At 40.0% G+C, this 15,003-nt stretch overlaps 1 pseudogene; it reads right to left on the bottom strand.

Moving 5' to 3' along the window:
• Positions 1-205: 205 nt before the first annotated feature.
• The window catches only part of LOC100589546, a 58,358-nt pseudogene continuing 43,560 nt past the window's right edge, over positions 206-15,003 (bottom strand).

Here is a 15,003-nt window from a genome sequence, read left to right as displayed (position 1 = left end):
TTTTAAAGGAAATACTACAATTCAAAAAAAGAGTTCCAAAAAAATTAACAAAATTTCCAGCAATGATTACTTCTGAAATGTAAAGATTTGAAACATAATCTATACAAAACTAAAAACCAAAAGGATTTATTCTTTCTTTTTCCTTTTTTAAAAAAATTCAGACAATTTGTCACAAGAAAGTCAGCAAGTTACAGCAGCTGCAGCCTCAGCCACCCTTGGACTCACTGTCCCTCTTCATGAGGACAGAGTGCCACACTAAGCACAGCAACATGTCTCCAGTTGGTTTCTTAGGGTTTTCCTCCAAGTCTGTGTTAATTTCTCCAGATTGAGACAGTTTCCACTCCAACTCATCTCTTGTCAGGTTCATGCCTCCAAACACCAGAAGACGGATAAACTGAGGCTTGATATCTTCTTCCAGGTAAACAAATTTCGTGGGCAGATTCCTATCAGGATAATTGGGTGTGCAGGTTGTTGTTGAAATGGCTTTGATAAATTTGACATCAGGAAACTTCCTGGCAAGTCCACTGAGGCGCTGATTGATCGGGGCACAGAGAGGAAGTCCTTGTTTGTAAAGGTGCAAGATGACCCACAAACCCTCACCAGGTAACTTCTTGAACGTAATCCTTTCCTGAGACCTCCAAGACTTCTCCACATTTATTCTTCTGTTTAATTACTTTCCACTCACCCAGTCTCTGCTGTCTGTGCATTTCAATAGCACGTTCATTCTGCTTACTACATTTGTCTTCATGACCCTCCAGCTCTTCAAAGTCATGTCTTCATATGTTTTTACCACTGACTGCTAGAGGACACACTGCCACTCTTTCGCCTTTTTCTCCAATTCTTTCAGACTTTCCTTGGCGGGAAATTACATCTTACACAACAAGGGCATCTTGCCCGCTAAGGAAAGTCTGAAAGAATTGTGTCTGCGTTGGGGTCCTCCATCTTGTTTGCAATCACTCAAGCCAGTTGTGCCGCAGTGCCCCCTCCCCTCAGCTCCCTTTAAAAAAAAAAACTTTAACTAACAATAATGCCCACGATTTATGTAATGTTGGTGTGTCAGTTACTGTAATAAATGCTTGCCATATTTTAATTAACTATCACTTCACAAAGTTTTACTTCATTCCCACATATATAATACTACCTTCATTAGTCAGTCATTTGATATAAGTCCAGAGCTCTTCTTTGATTATGAGTTCATTGATTGGAAGTTCTGTAGTTTTTGTTTGTTTTTTTTTGCATAAAATACATCTATAATGCCTCATTTATAATTTCTAAAATGTCTGGGATATAAGAACACCTGCAATGGAATTTGAGTGCAGAATCTTTTTTGAGATGGAGTCTTGCTCTGCTGCCCAGGCTGGAGTGCAGTGGCGAGATCTCCACTCACTGCAAGCTCTGCCTCCCAGGTTCACAACATTCTCCTGCCTCAGCCTCCCAAGTAGCTGGGACTACAGGCACCTGCCACCACGCCCGGCTGGTTTTTTGTATTTTTAGTAGAGACGGAGTTTCACCATGTTAGCCAGGCTGGTCTCTATTTCCTGACCTCATGATCTGCCCTCCTCGGCCTCCCAAAGTGCTGGGATTACAGGTGTGAGCCACCAGGCCTGGCTGAGTGCAGAATCTTTTTAGATTTTTAAAACTTCTCCCATGCCAATTTTTCTAGCTAATCACCAAACTGATTTGACAGTATTTTTAAGCGATTTGTCTTTTATTTTTTGCCTTCGTATTTTACGGGTATATAACATGTTTGTTTTGTAATTAAAATAGCAACTAAAATTGGCACATTTAAAAACAAACGCAATTGTATTTTGGTGGCGAACCACTGGCAGGTGAGCCTTTATCTTCCTGTGGGCGTACTTGCATGGGGGATTCTGGGAGTGTGCGGAAAAGATAATGACACTAAAGGGAGCTGGGAAGATCTTTTTCCCTCTGGAAATGCTGAATAAACTTTGTGTTATGTGCCTGTGTTTCTACTGCGACTCATCACATGAGGTCAGGTGTGAAACTTTCAACTTTCCACTGGTGGCATCATGTTGGCATTCAAAAAGTTTCAGATTTTAGAGCATTTTGGATTTCAGATTTTCAGGATTTTAGGAATGCTCAACCTATAACAGGAGTCTCGGAAGACAGTACAGAAAAAATGGGTGGGAGGAAATATTTCAAGAAATAACAAAAGAGGTTTTCCTATAACTGAATGATACTAGTTTCCCAGAACAATGAATAGATAATAGACTCATTTCAACTTACCACTGTAAAATTTCCAGAAAAATATTAAAAGAGAACAAGAAATTTCCAGAGATAAAGAAAACAAATAAGCAAAAAAACAAGGTCACTAATAAAAGAACAAAAATCAGACTATGTTTTGAACTTCCCCTCAGCAACCCTGGATTTCTAACAAATACTGGCATGAACTTTCTCTTCTTTTCTAAGAGACAGAGCCGCCCCATGTTGCCCAGGCTGGAGTGTAGTGATGCGATCTTAGCTCACTGCAGCTTTGAGTTCCTGGGCATGGCACAAGCAGGTCTTGAACTCCTGGCCTCAAGCGATTCTCCTGCCTTGGCCTCCCAAGCTGCTGGGATTACAGGCATAAGCCACTGCAACCAGCTGGAATGCACATTCTAAATTACAAGGTAAAACTATTTTCAATCTCACATCTTATACTCAGCAAAGCTCTCAATCAACAATGAAGGTAGAATGAACAGCTCTTCAGGTATGTAGGATTTAGGTTTACTTGTTCCATATAGTTTCTTAGGGAGTTACTTGGAGGACATGGTCCAGCTAAAGAAGGGAGTAAATCAAGAAAGAAGGCATGGGGTCCATCTCAGATGAATAACAAAGTGAGGTTCCCGCATCATAGCTAAGGAGCACATCTGCAGACCCTCAGTCTAGATGGAGGCACAAAGAGGGAAAGATCTGGAAAAATGGGAGGATGACGATTTGTGGGATCTTTGAGAAACTGGAAAAATAAAGATTTGATAAACGCAAGCAATGCAAAGAAGCAATTGAAGCAGAAGAAAGAGGAGAAACAGGAAAAGGGAGAGGAGGAGGAAGAGGAGGAGGAGGACAAACTCTTAAAGAACACGAAAATTTGGAATGTAATAATAATACTTGGCGGCACAGTCAATAGTATTACATAGTCATAATAACAGAAATACTGTTTGCTGATTTTCAAATTTTCAGATCAAATAACAAGGGAAAGAAGACTTGATTATGTATACACACACAAAAAGAAAGTGTTGTCAAAACTGACAAGAAAAAGTAAGTCAAGGTACTTAAAGTAGTGCTGGAAGTTATAAGGTAAGGTGGGGAGAAAAGAAGAAAAAGGTCAGGCGCGGTGGCTCACGCCTGTCATCCCAGCACTTTGTGAGGCCGAGGCGAGCGGATCACGAGGTCAGGAGATCGAGACCATCCTGGCTAACACGGTGAAACCCCGTCTCTACTAAAAATGAAAAAAAAAAATTAGCTGGGCGTGGTGACGGGCGCCTGTAGTCCCAGCTACTCGGGAGGCTAAGGCAGAAGAATGGAGTGAACCCGGGAGGCGGAGCTTGCAGTGAGCTGAGATCGCGCCACTGCACTCCAGCCTGGGCAACAGAGCAAGACTCCATCTCAAAAAAAAAAAAAAAAGAAGAAAGAAAAAGACCACTAATAATCCCTTTTTACCACGTGAGAGCTCAAGAGATATTTGCATATGTATATGCAGTATTTAAGTTAAAAGATAATCAACAGAGGAACTAACGATTCTTACCTCCAGTGGCAGGAGGGGAGGAGAGAGGAAGGCTATAGTGCCTTAGAAAGTCCATAGGTGTAGCCGGGCACGGTGGCTCACGCTTGTAATCCCAGCACTTTGGGAGGCCGAGGCGGCCAGATCACGAGGTCAGGAGATCAAGACCACGGTGAAACCCCGTCTCTACTAAAAATACAAAAAATTAGCCGGACGTGGTGGCAGGCGCCTGTAATCCCAGCTACTTGGAGAGGCTGAGGCAGGAGAATGGAGTGAACCTGGGAGGTAGAGCTTGCAGTGAGCCGAGATTGCGCCACTGCACTCCAGCCTGGGCGACAGGGCGAGACTCTGTCTCAAAAAAAAAAAAAAAGAAAGTCCATAGGTGTCAAGACTTGATATATCAAACTATAGTGATTTAAGCCTGTTATTTAGAGAGCGGGTAACTACCAGAAAAACTAAAAATAAAAAAATTATCATAGTTAATATAGTGCCTCTGATACATTGAATTGAGATTGTGGAGGCCTGAGAAAGAGAATTGTTGTTTTTCATTTTAAACTCTTCTATCTTATTAAATTCGAACATTTATTAGCTTCATCAAAATTTAAAATATATTTAAAAATAGTGCTAGTGGGCCGAGCGCAGTGGCTCACGCCTGTAATCCCAGCACTTTGGGAGGCTGAGGTGGGTGGATCATAAGGTCAGGAGTTCGAGACCAGCCTGACTAATATGGTGAAACCCCGTCTCTGCTAAAAATACAAAAATTAGCCGGGTGTGGTGGTGTGCGCCTGTAATCCCAGCTACTCAAGAGGCTGAGGCGGGAGAATCACTTGAACCCACGAGGCAGAGGTTGCAGTGAGCCGAAACTGCACCACTGCACTCCAGCCTGGGCGACAGAGCGAGATTCTATCTCAAAATAATAATAATAATAATAATAATAATGCTAGTGAACATATCACATTAAACTTTGGTTATTGCTTGGTTATTTCTTCTATTTTTTAGGAAAAAATTTAACTAGCTAAATTATAACAATTATTATTATTTCTAATACTGAGAAAAATATTTCAGCATAGGCATGTGTCTAGGACAGGGGACACCAAAAGCTCTAGTCAGTCTTTTGCTTTTAGTAAATCTAGGAAAATGTTTTAATGTTGGGCCACAAGGCAGTCTTTTCAAGGGTGAGATGTTTTTGTAGCTTCCTCTATTATTTTCTCCAGAGGACTGCAGAGTGTGAAAACTATAGACAATTGCTGAGTTGCTTCCCGGGGTGTTTCCAGCCAGTGTCAAGGAGATGGCCACCACTGTGCCTCTCTGGATGGCAGCTGGGGTGCATGAAGGCTTGGTATTTGTCCTTGTACTCAAGGGTGTTAGATGGGGCATCCTGTGCTTTTGCTCAAGTGTCAACTTTCCAGAAAGGCTGTCCTGGGCCCTGCTATCTGAAGCAGTGTTCCCTGATTGCACTCTTTTCTATTCCTTTGCCCACTTTATATTTTCTAAACTTTTCCTCACCTGGCATTATGCTACGCAGGTTTTGGCTTTTGTTTTTAGATTTGGGGTCTCACTATTTTGCCCAGGCTGATCTTGAACTCCTGGCCTCAAGCAGTCCTCCCACCTCGGCCTCACAGTGCTGGGATTACAGGCACGAGCCACTGCACCTGGCTGGTTTTTGTTTATTCTCCGTCTATTCCACACCAAAAGGTATGTACCTTTTGGGGGAAAAATATTATTTTGCTCACTTCTGTATCTGTTGTTCTTTCTGTTATATTTGTTTTTTTTTTCTTTCATATTAAGTCTTTGAAATCTGGTGTATATTTTACATGTAAGTTACATCTTTATATTACTCAATAGCCACATTTTAAGTGCACATTGGACACAAGGCATGCTCGGGGCAATTCCTGAGTGTCTTCTGGAACATACTCTCTCACTTACTTAGGTCTCTCTTCTGGGGCATTTGGGGGCTTCCTTTCTGGGGAAGCAGACAGGAAGAAGCAATTAGCTACCTGAAAAAGTTGCAGGTTCTAAGAAGCTGTGAAAGTCCAGAGCAACAGCCCTCCTTGGTGTTTATTAGATTTTAAATGGGTTTAGCCTTAAGTTTGCTTAGTGACTGTCATGTCTTTACCAACATGTCTCTCAGTGGTTTTCCTGGAGGTCAGTAACACCTACCTCCTCTCTCCTTTGTTATTGACTGGGCAAAAGGCTTCTGAAGTTCCCTGCCTCCTACCTCTTAAGATGTTCTTTCATATCTCAACTGCTGGGTCTTGGGTGACATTAGCTGGTAATGGGGTTGTGCAAAGAGCTGAAACCACAGATTTAGATCCTTCTCCTAGAAAACTCCAGATTAAGCACTTTGCTCTCAATGTCCTATTTTATTTACGGAAATCATGTTAAGTCTATTTTTGTATGTCATTTCTAGGCCATCCCTATTTAACCGCGTTTGCCCTCTTCCTTTGTTCATAAGAGACAGGATTGTGTTGATTACAAGAAGGAGGCAACGCTGTGTTGTCATTGCCACTGAACATGATTAGTGTCTGTCTGCAAAGCAGCTCCTAAGGCACTGAGGGAAGGGGCTCATTGTCAGAGCACCAGGGCCGAACACATAGCCATGCAGCAAGGTTTGTTGGGTGCTAAATAAATATTTCCATAACACACTCTAACAACTACTTCTTTCTTTTGGCTAATTACTTGGGAACAATATTAACTATGAGCGACTCAGATAAGTTTCACTTGTAAAATTATTTATTCAACTCTGACATGGGTATCGGCACCCCATAGGAACGTAAGAGCAATCTGAGTATATGCGAACGTGCTGTTCTTCTTAAGTTACCCAGTACTGAAAAATGGAAAGTTTTTGAACATTCTTGAAACATTTTGAAAACTAAGACCTAAAAGCCTGTTAACAGAAATATGATTTAGTTTAGAAAATAATTCATAAAGCTCACAACCTCTTTTTACCTCATGTTACCCCAGTCTGAGCACTGCATTTTGCACAATTGCTAAGACTAAGATCTTCATGGGAACACTGGGCCTCAGCTGTCAGAACTTTGCCTGCTGTAGGTATTTTTTGTTGAATATGGTATTCTCGTTTAACAAGTGTGATGGTTCAGGTAGAGATAAGCTGCTGATAGGAAGAAAGGATTTCCTAATAGTGAGTTTTTACTCTGCTTATGGCTGCTTACATACCTGCTGGAAGTCAGTTTAATTTTGCAGACTTCTATTTGGCATTTCAGCCACGTTCCCTATATGTTCCCAAATGTCAGTTGTTCTTGCTGTAAAACTTGCAATGGAATTTTTACTAGCACACAAGTGTAGATTCAACCTTTCTGCTTTTTTCTTCGATCTCTATCAGCAAAATGAGGTTTGGGATTTGATGGGGTCATGTCAGAATCAAATTCCCTTAATTCCCATTCTAACACAGTGTTCTATCTAGTTGAAAGGTCTTCTGCTCTCCTGACATTTATTTTTTCGGCATGAGTTGTATCTGAGGAGGGAGTATGAGAGTCTTGGGTTTTACATATCAATCGGAAGTGCGTCAGGGATGGCTGATGTTAGTCCTGTCATGGATTTTTAACTACAGCCTATGAGTTGGAAGTTGTAATTATTGAAGGCCTTCATCTAAAATGACTTTGCAAAATATTGTGTTCATTACATTTCCAGATTTTATCCATATTTTCAGTCAAGATTCCTGTTTCATCTTGTAATACACATTTTAGAGTAGCAACATTAAACTATTCATTTGATGTTTACAGCTTGATGGTTCATTTTTCTAAGGAACAATGCTGTTTTCCATTTTGTCATTGTGTCTCCAGTGTTTTTTGAACCCATTTTGGTGGCTTTATTCTGGATTGTTTGAAAATGTTTTCCTTCTCTGGGGGGTCTGGAGAAAGAGCCTGAATTTCTCACTATTCAGTTTCTTTACTGGCAAGAATAAAATTATATCTGTAGTGCTTAGACTAAATTATGTGATTTCCTCCTCCTAAGCCATAAACCATAAATGATGTTGAAATCATCTCTTATGGAAACAAAGTTTCATAATCTGAAATATCTCGCTTTAATAGTCATATAATAAGTGGCTGGGTGTGGTAGCTCACTTCTGTAATCCTAGCACTTTGGGAGGCTGAGGCGGGTGGATTGCTCGAGGCCAGGAGTTCGAGACCAGCCTGGCCAACATGGCAAAACCCCTTTCTACTAAAAATACAAAAATTAGCCAGCACAGTGGCACACACCTGTGGTCCCAGCTACTCTTGGAAGCTGAGGTGGGAGGATTGCCTGGGCCCAGGAGGTAGAGGCTGCAGTGAGCCAAGATGGCACCACTGGGAAACAGAGGGAGACCCTGTCTCAAAAAAAAAAAAAAAAAAAAAAAAGTCGTATAATAAATGATACTGAGATAATGGTAGAGCTGTCTGGGATGAATAGAAATTTGGCTCCATAATTGATGCCAGAATGAAAGAGTTTGCAGATGGAAGCACAAATAGAGGGTCAATTTCCATCTTTCTGTTTTACATTTTCCCAGGGCATCGTATTTAAGATACATTGGCTTCTTCTGTTTTGCATGGGTAAAGATGGACAGATGGTGAAATGGGATCAAATAACAGAAAGCTGACACATCCTGTTCTCAAGCAGTTTAGCAGGTTCATAGATTAAAGGTTAAGCCCTTTCCCCACCAAGAGGGCCTTATCAAGTCTCTGACTTTGGGCCACAAATTTGATGAAACTGGGGAGGGAGTGGTCTAACTGCAGATTGGCATGGCTCTGAGCTTGTCACCAAAGAAACATTCCGGTCTGCCAAAATAGTTAACAATAAAATACACAAACAGCCCTTCTTTCCCCTGGAACTAGTTTGTTCTTTTATTTTCTTAAGCTCAAAGTCAAACCACAATATCTTACCAGCACCTTCTGATGAGTTTTATTATGGCTTTTCTTTTAACATGCAATTTTTACATTTGAATTGCTAATATGCTTTAAAATAAAAGTACTCACTTTTTATTGGGCTTGCAAGGGTTTTACATTTTTTGGAAAGTTTAGATAGAAACAAAATGCCTACTTTTCAGTTGACTATACCTAAATTGAAAAGGACTCAATAAAATTCACATCCTTTGTCCCTGAAAAGAAGTCTAAGCATTTTATTATATGCAGATCATGTGGTTTAGTTTTATGAACAATGAATGACCTTAGTTGACAACTGGCTTCCCTTTGAAAGTATTTCCAGAAAGAGGGTCTTCAGAAACAAAAAACCTCTGAATTTTTAATAGACTCCTCCAACCTACAACTGGCTTATAGTTAACAACCCTATAAAACAGGTAAATCCAGTTAATTACATTGAGATCAATTCAGCCAATGATCTTAGGGGTTTGATAGATACTTACACTACTTAAAGTTGGGTGCTTAACTGGTGTTTTAATGAGGTGGTTTTGTTTTTTTTTGTTTTGCTGAGATATTGGTAAATCATTTTCCCTGCAAAGATTATTGTTTCTATGTTCTGAATAACAGAGCTTTGAGACCCAGCTACTTCTTATTCTGTGTATTAGAGTAGAAAACCTTGTCTGTGTCCCCCTGTACTCTCTGCCCTCCTCCGTGTAGGCACTGAGGCTTTCTATTCTGTGTGTGACCTTTTTAGGTGCCTCTTTTTTTTTTATTTTTATTTTTTTGAGACGGAGTCTCACTCTGTCACCCAGGCTGGAGTGCACTGGCACGATCTGGGCTCACCGCAATCTCCACCTCCCATGTTCAAGTGATTCTTCTGCCTCAGCCTTCTGAGTAGCTGGGATTACAGGCACACACCACCATGCTTGGCTAATTTTTGTATTTTTAGTAGAGATGGGGTCTCGGCCATGTTGGCCAGGCTGGTTTCGAACTCCTGACCTCAGGCGATCCACCCATCTTGGCCTCCCGATTACAGATGTGAGCCACTGAGCCTGGCTCAACTTGTAATAATCTGTTAACCTCACTCCTGGCTCAGCTGACTGAGCCTGAAGTATATGTGTCAGCTTTTAAATGGCAACACAGAATATCTGCATGTCTAAGTCCTTGTCAAGAAGGGTTACCCTGATTCTAGGGCACTCTGAAATAAGATTTATGGAAGTTATGGAATTATGCCTGAAAAATTTGCAGGCCATTTCCTAGACATTCACTTTGATTTTTGTCTGAAACTTAAACCTATAGTTTTTTTCCTCCTACAGTGAAATTACTGAACTCTGTTTACATAACATGTCGTGAATACACTTTGAAGCAATATTACAAATGACCTTATGAATATTCTTGTTTTTACTATAAGAGTAATGGTAAAGATTAAGGATACTAAATTAAAGAGAAACTTCCTTATAAAGCTCTATCCATAGGAGATGTTTCTCAGATTTCAGATACTGAGGATGAAACAGATTTTGTTTATGATTCACTTTTTTTGAAGTGGCTGCTAGACAGCTCAGAGATAAATATTCAGGCCATCCCAAGCAAGTGCACGTGATTATATGGCATGCATTCTATGCATTAATTTCACTTATGGCTTCATTTTTCTCTTTCTAACATTGTTTCTATAAACTCACTTCCTACTTGTTATCTAGTTTCCTTGTACATATTTTTAAAATTTTAAATCTTTCTGGAAGTAGGTAAGGTACAAATAAAGAAATAGCACAGAACTAATTACATTTTTTTTGGGTTTAGAACCAATTAAAATGTCCACAGGGTACGATCCCAGTGGTAGGAAGTGACTCCAGCATTCATGACAGTGGGTGGGGCCTTCATAGCTTGGAGGCAACAGGCTGTGTCCCTCACTAAAGGGACCAGGAACAAGATAGCAATAAAATGACAGGCACAGACAGGATATGAGCCCCCACCCCCCCAAAACACATCACAGAAGTAATTGGGGATGAAGATGCTTTCTAACGGGATGGGCTATAATTGCAGACGGATGGCTGAGTGAGGGATTCACACTTACCTACTGTTTGGACTGCTCTATTTTAAACGGCAAATTGGGCTGGCCTAAGGAGACATGCTTTAATATACAAATGTAGCAAGCAATTCAGTGTGGATTTTGAAGGAAACTCCGTCTTCACCAACCTGCTACAAAGACTGACATACCATGATATAAACTTACCCCTGAGGATGAAAGTTTTGTATTTTCAAGAGTCTTTTGTTGAAGATTAGATAAATATGAAGGTAACATGGTGAGACTTGGCTATTGCTAACAATACATGGGAAGGAGGGAATGTGAAACAAGGCATGTTGTAAGGGAAAGCGTTTGGGACATTAGGCCCAGGCTGGGGAAGTGAGAGGCTGTCTGGTGCTGGGAGAGACAAGAAAATACCATTAGAGCACAAGGGAGGATTTTCCAACAAAGCCTCAACCTCACTTTTATTATTGACAGTAATTCTCACTTGGCTCAACTCTCTACCTTCTTCCCCTTTTTCTTTACTTTTCCTGCCTTTTCTTTATCAGTTTCTAAGACTTGTTGACTATTTGCTACTGACACCACTTTTGGAGCCCATACAAACTCTGGCAGCAGCTCCAGCCTACAGACTTCTTTCCTGCCTCTGTGCTGGGGCCACCTGCCATCCTCGTGCCAGTTCTTCTCAAGAGGGGTTTCACTTACAACCTGGAGACCTGTCTGCACCCAGTGAAATTCTTAACCTCCTGGAATCACTTTTTTCTTAAGTAACAAGGCCTTGATTCTCTAGTAGAACTAAAATTTACAAAGTTATTAACTGTAAATTTATCCAATTATTTTCAAAATAAGTCTGAAGTTATGAGCTAATCATATATATGAGAAAAGAAATCATAATTGAATCATGGTCAATTTTTCCTTATCAAAGAAGAGACATGGAACTTACACTGAGTTCTCTAAGTCAGCTATTTTATATGCATATGGATTTTAAATAGTAAATATTTCTTTCCTGAAACATTGATGTGTAAATCTGGGACATATCCTACTTTAGGAAGTTGTTCTGTAATAACATATAAGGCTTGGAGCTATTAAAAAAAAACCAGTGCCCTACCATTGCTAAAAGTTTCACTTGTTCAGCGACAGAATAAGTGATGGGATTTAGAAAATCATAATGATGGCTTTGACATTTCTAGTTTATTTTGTGTGTCATTTGATTTTTCTGCATATATCTCCATCAATGAGTAAAAGCTTTTGATCTGTGTTCTATGTGGAACCCCATGGGGAGACAGAGATAAATAATAGGAAAGAGTGAAATAAAAGGAAACGGAAATTAGAAAAATATTTGCTTTTATATATTTTAAATACTGAATTCACATTCCAATAAATTTATCTTTTTTGAAGGTTTTAAAAATGCGAACTCAATAATCTACAAATAGACTGTTTTAGTCTATCTACTATGTTTTATAGGATTCTTCTCCCTTAGTGATATAAAATAGTTTCTAACTTGGTCCCCAAATTGCTTATTGATATGTCTCCCAAGGTACTTCTGTCCTCTGTGGTAGAGAATAAAGGGAAGCCAGGAAGTGTGGGTCAGGATCTCTGGGAAACTGCTGGCTTCTAGCAAGGCTGGCAGGGGTGTTCCCATGAAAGGAAAGAACCAAAGGTGCTGGTGAGTAGCTCACCACAGGGGTCAGCCCTGCAGCCCTCTCTGTGAGATTGTCCTCAGTCTGTGCCTTGGGAAGTAGAATTTCCTATATGTTCTGCACTTAGCATGTTATCAACAATATACCCCATCAGGCACTCAGTAAATAAATGAACGGAAATCCTCCAAATCAGGGTAAAGCTCAAATACTGTCTCTTCTGTGAAGACTACTTGGATCCCCCAATCAAGAACAATCCTTTACACTTCCCTTCTCTGGCTGCCTGACATGAGACATATTTCCTGGTGTTGACTAAATCCAGGGCTCACCCTAAGAGTTTTACCAGAGAGTAAGAATGTGGGAATAATTGTATATCCCATGGGTGGCCACATGTGCATATTTATCCCATCCCACATGCTCTTCTTGCAGTCTGACGGACACTTCCCCACCAGGAGCTGGGAGTGACGGGAGTGATGTTCTCTACTCTTTAATCGGGGTATAGTCTTGTGCATGTCCTGACTGCCCCAACATGGTATGGTGGAAGGAATCCCATGTGGCTTCTGAGGCTAAGAGGCTAGATCACAAAAAGGAGAGTTTTGTTTTGTTTTGTTTTTTTTCTCTCTGTCTCTGTCTCCCATGATGCTTACCCTTGGAACTCAGCTGCTATGTTGTAAGGAAGTCCATGCCTCTGCTAGATCTGCAGCCAATAGCCAGCCTCAGCACCAGATGTGTAAATGAGCCTCAGATGATGCCAGCCTCACCCTTCGAGTCTTCCAGTTGAGGCCCCATTGTGCAGAAGACATAAGGCATCCCCACATGCCCTGTCTGAACTCCTGACCCACAAACACTATTGGAGATAATAAATGATCACTGTTTTAAGTTACTAAGTTTTAAGTTACTTAATTATGCAGCAATAAATAGATAATCAATACAAAGGTGCATACTCTTCCATGTATAAATGTCTAATGTATCTTTCATGCCTTCTTCCAACCCTAACTTGTAACACTTTTGTAGCAATTAGCACCCAATTTGCACATGAAATACAAATCATATTTCTTTAAATGGTCATGAGGGTTAAATAAGATCACACACATGAAAGAGCCAGGCAGGGTGTTCAGTAATATGAAGTACTCAGTAAATGTTAACTACACACGAATTTGCTGAAACATATTTCTTATGTTTAAATAATGAATTTGCTTTTCCTTGTATATCTTGCCTGTATGACACAAAAGGAAAGAGTCTGATCACATCAGTTCAGCAAAGGCAAGCCCATCAGTCAGTAAAAAAATTGGTTTAATGAATTGCAATCACACAAACAAAACTACAACTTATTTGATTAAGTTTTCCACCTCTCATCTGGTTTCTCTACCTTATATTTGTATTCTGATTCTGTCCTTTTATTGGTTTTCCTTTCCTTTTAAATCCTTAGATGAATTTTAAATATCTATTGCATTTTTTTATGTGGCCAAAGTCTCTTGAATAAGGTCTTATTGAAATTTCTTCAATGGCTGGATAAAATTGCATCCCACCTCAGTTTTTGCATCCTGGCACAGGAAGTGGTCTCAAGTATTGCAGAACTAGATGGAGACTCGTAGGCCCTCTGGGCAGGCTAATACTTTGCCTTCCCATCACATGGATATTCATAAAATATTTGTTAGATGTTATGTAGGAGTGAGGCTAGAGAAGGCTAGCAGGACCAGGGCTTACCCACAATCTGGCTCTGTAAGACAGTGATCTGGCTGTGATGGCCACAGTTGATTGGCTGTCTTCTCAGCCCTCCGCAAATGCACTCATCGGGAGCAGAGGATGTTCTTAACCTTCTCAAGCAGAGGATGTTCCTGTGTTCTGTCAAGGATATACAGGACACAGTCTGTGCTGATGCTTTTTTTGTGCATGAAACATATCATCTTAAGAAGACTTGCAAGTCCGTTTGTGTGTAGTATAGCAGCAAGGATCGTAGACCTGATGTCAGCAAGCCTGGACACACAGTTTCTCTGAGCCTCTCTCAATTTGCCTTTCAAATGAAGGTCTTGGATAAAATCACGTTTAGAGCTCTTGCCTGCTATATTATTTCATCTCTTTCTTATATGAGCTGCGTGATAAATGAGTATAGAAAAAAGAATACACATGTTTTACAAGAGAAATTCAAAAGAATTAACCTATATATCCTTTTAGGTTAATTAAAATAGAATTCTGACTTATGAGGTTTCCTTCTAATTCAGAGCTAATGCTTCAAAGTTTTTACAAAATCTTGGTAAAGCAAAACCAGTGAGCAATATATTACCAACTATAGGATTCATGAAAAAATGGGAGTCGAATGAAGCACTGCCACATTGATCAAATCATTGTATAATTTTTAGAAATAACAGCATGTGAACCTTGATGTCACTGCTGCAAATGCATTTCTATATTTTGTGTATAGTTTTGAAAAATTTGTAGTCTGATGCTACAAATATGTAATATAATTTCCTTCAGAAAATAATACTTATAATTATCAATACCCAATGATTGCATGCAAGAGAAGTTTACCTGTTGGCTGAATTACGTTTATTGAGAAGTAAGAAAATAAAAGATCCTGGAATGATCACTACAGTAATGAAACAACTGAGTTGCCCACAGTTAAACTGCTGGGACTACCAGTTGGAAATCAGACAATGAAGAGGGAGAAGACATGAGTTCTAATAAGGTGAAAATTGTTCTTCAGGGAAAATGGAATAATAAACATAGTTTGGTTTTGCAAACACTCTAGGTTATGTAAAATGTAAAGAT

The sequence above is a fragment of the Nomascus leucogenys genome, chromosome 16, assembly GCF_006542625.1.
Source record: "Nomascus leucogenys isolate Asia chromosome 16, Asia_NLE_v1, whole genome shotgun sequence".
NCBI lineage: Eukaryota > Metazoa > Chordata > Mammalia > Primates > Hylobatidae > Nomascus > Nomascus leucogenys.
The sequence above is the reverse complement of the archived record's forward strand: the minus strand, read 5'-3'. Positions and strand labels throughout refer to the sequence as shown.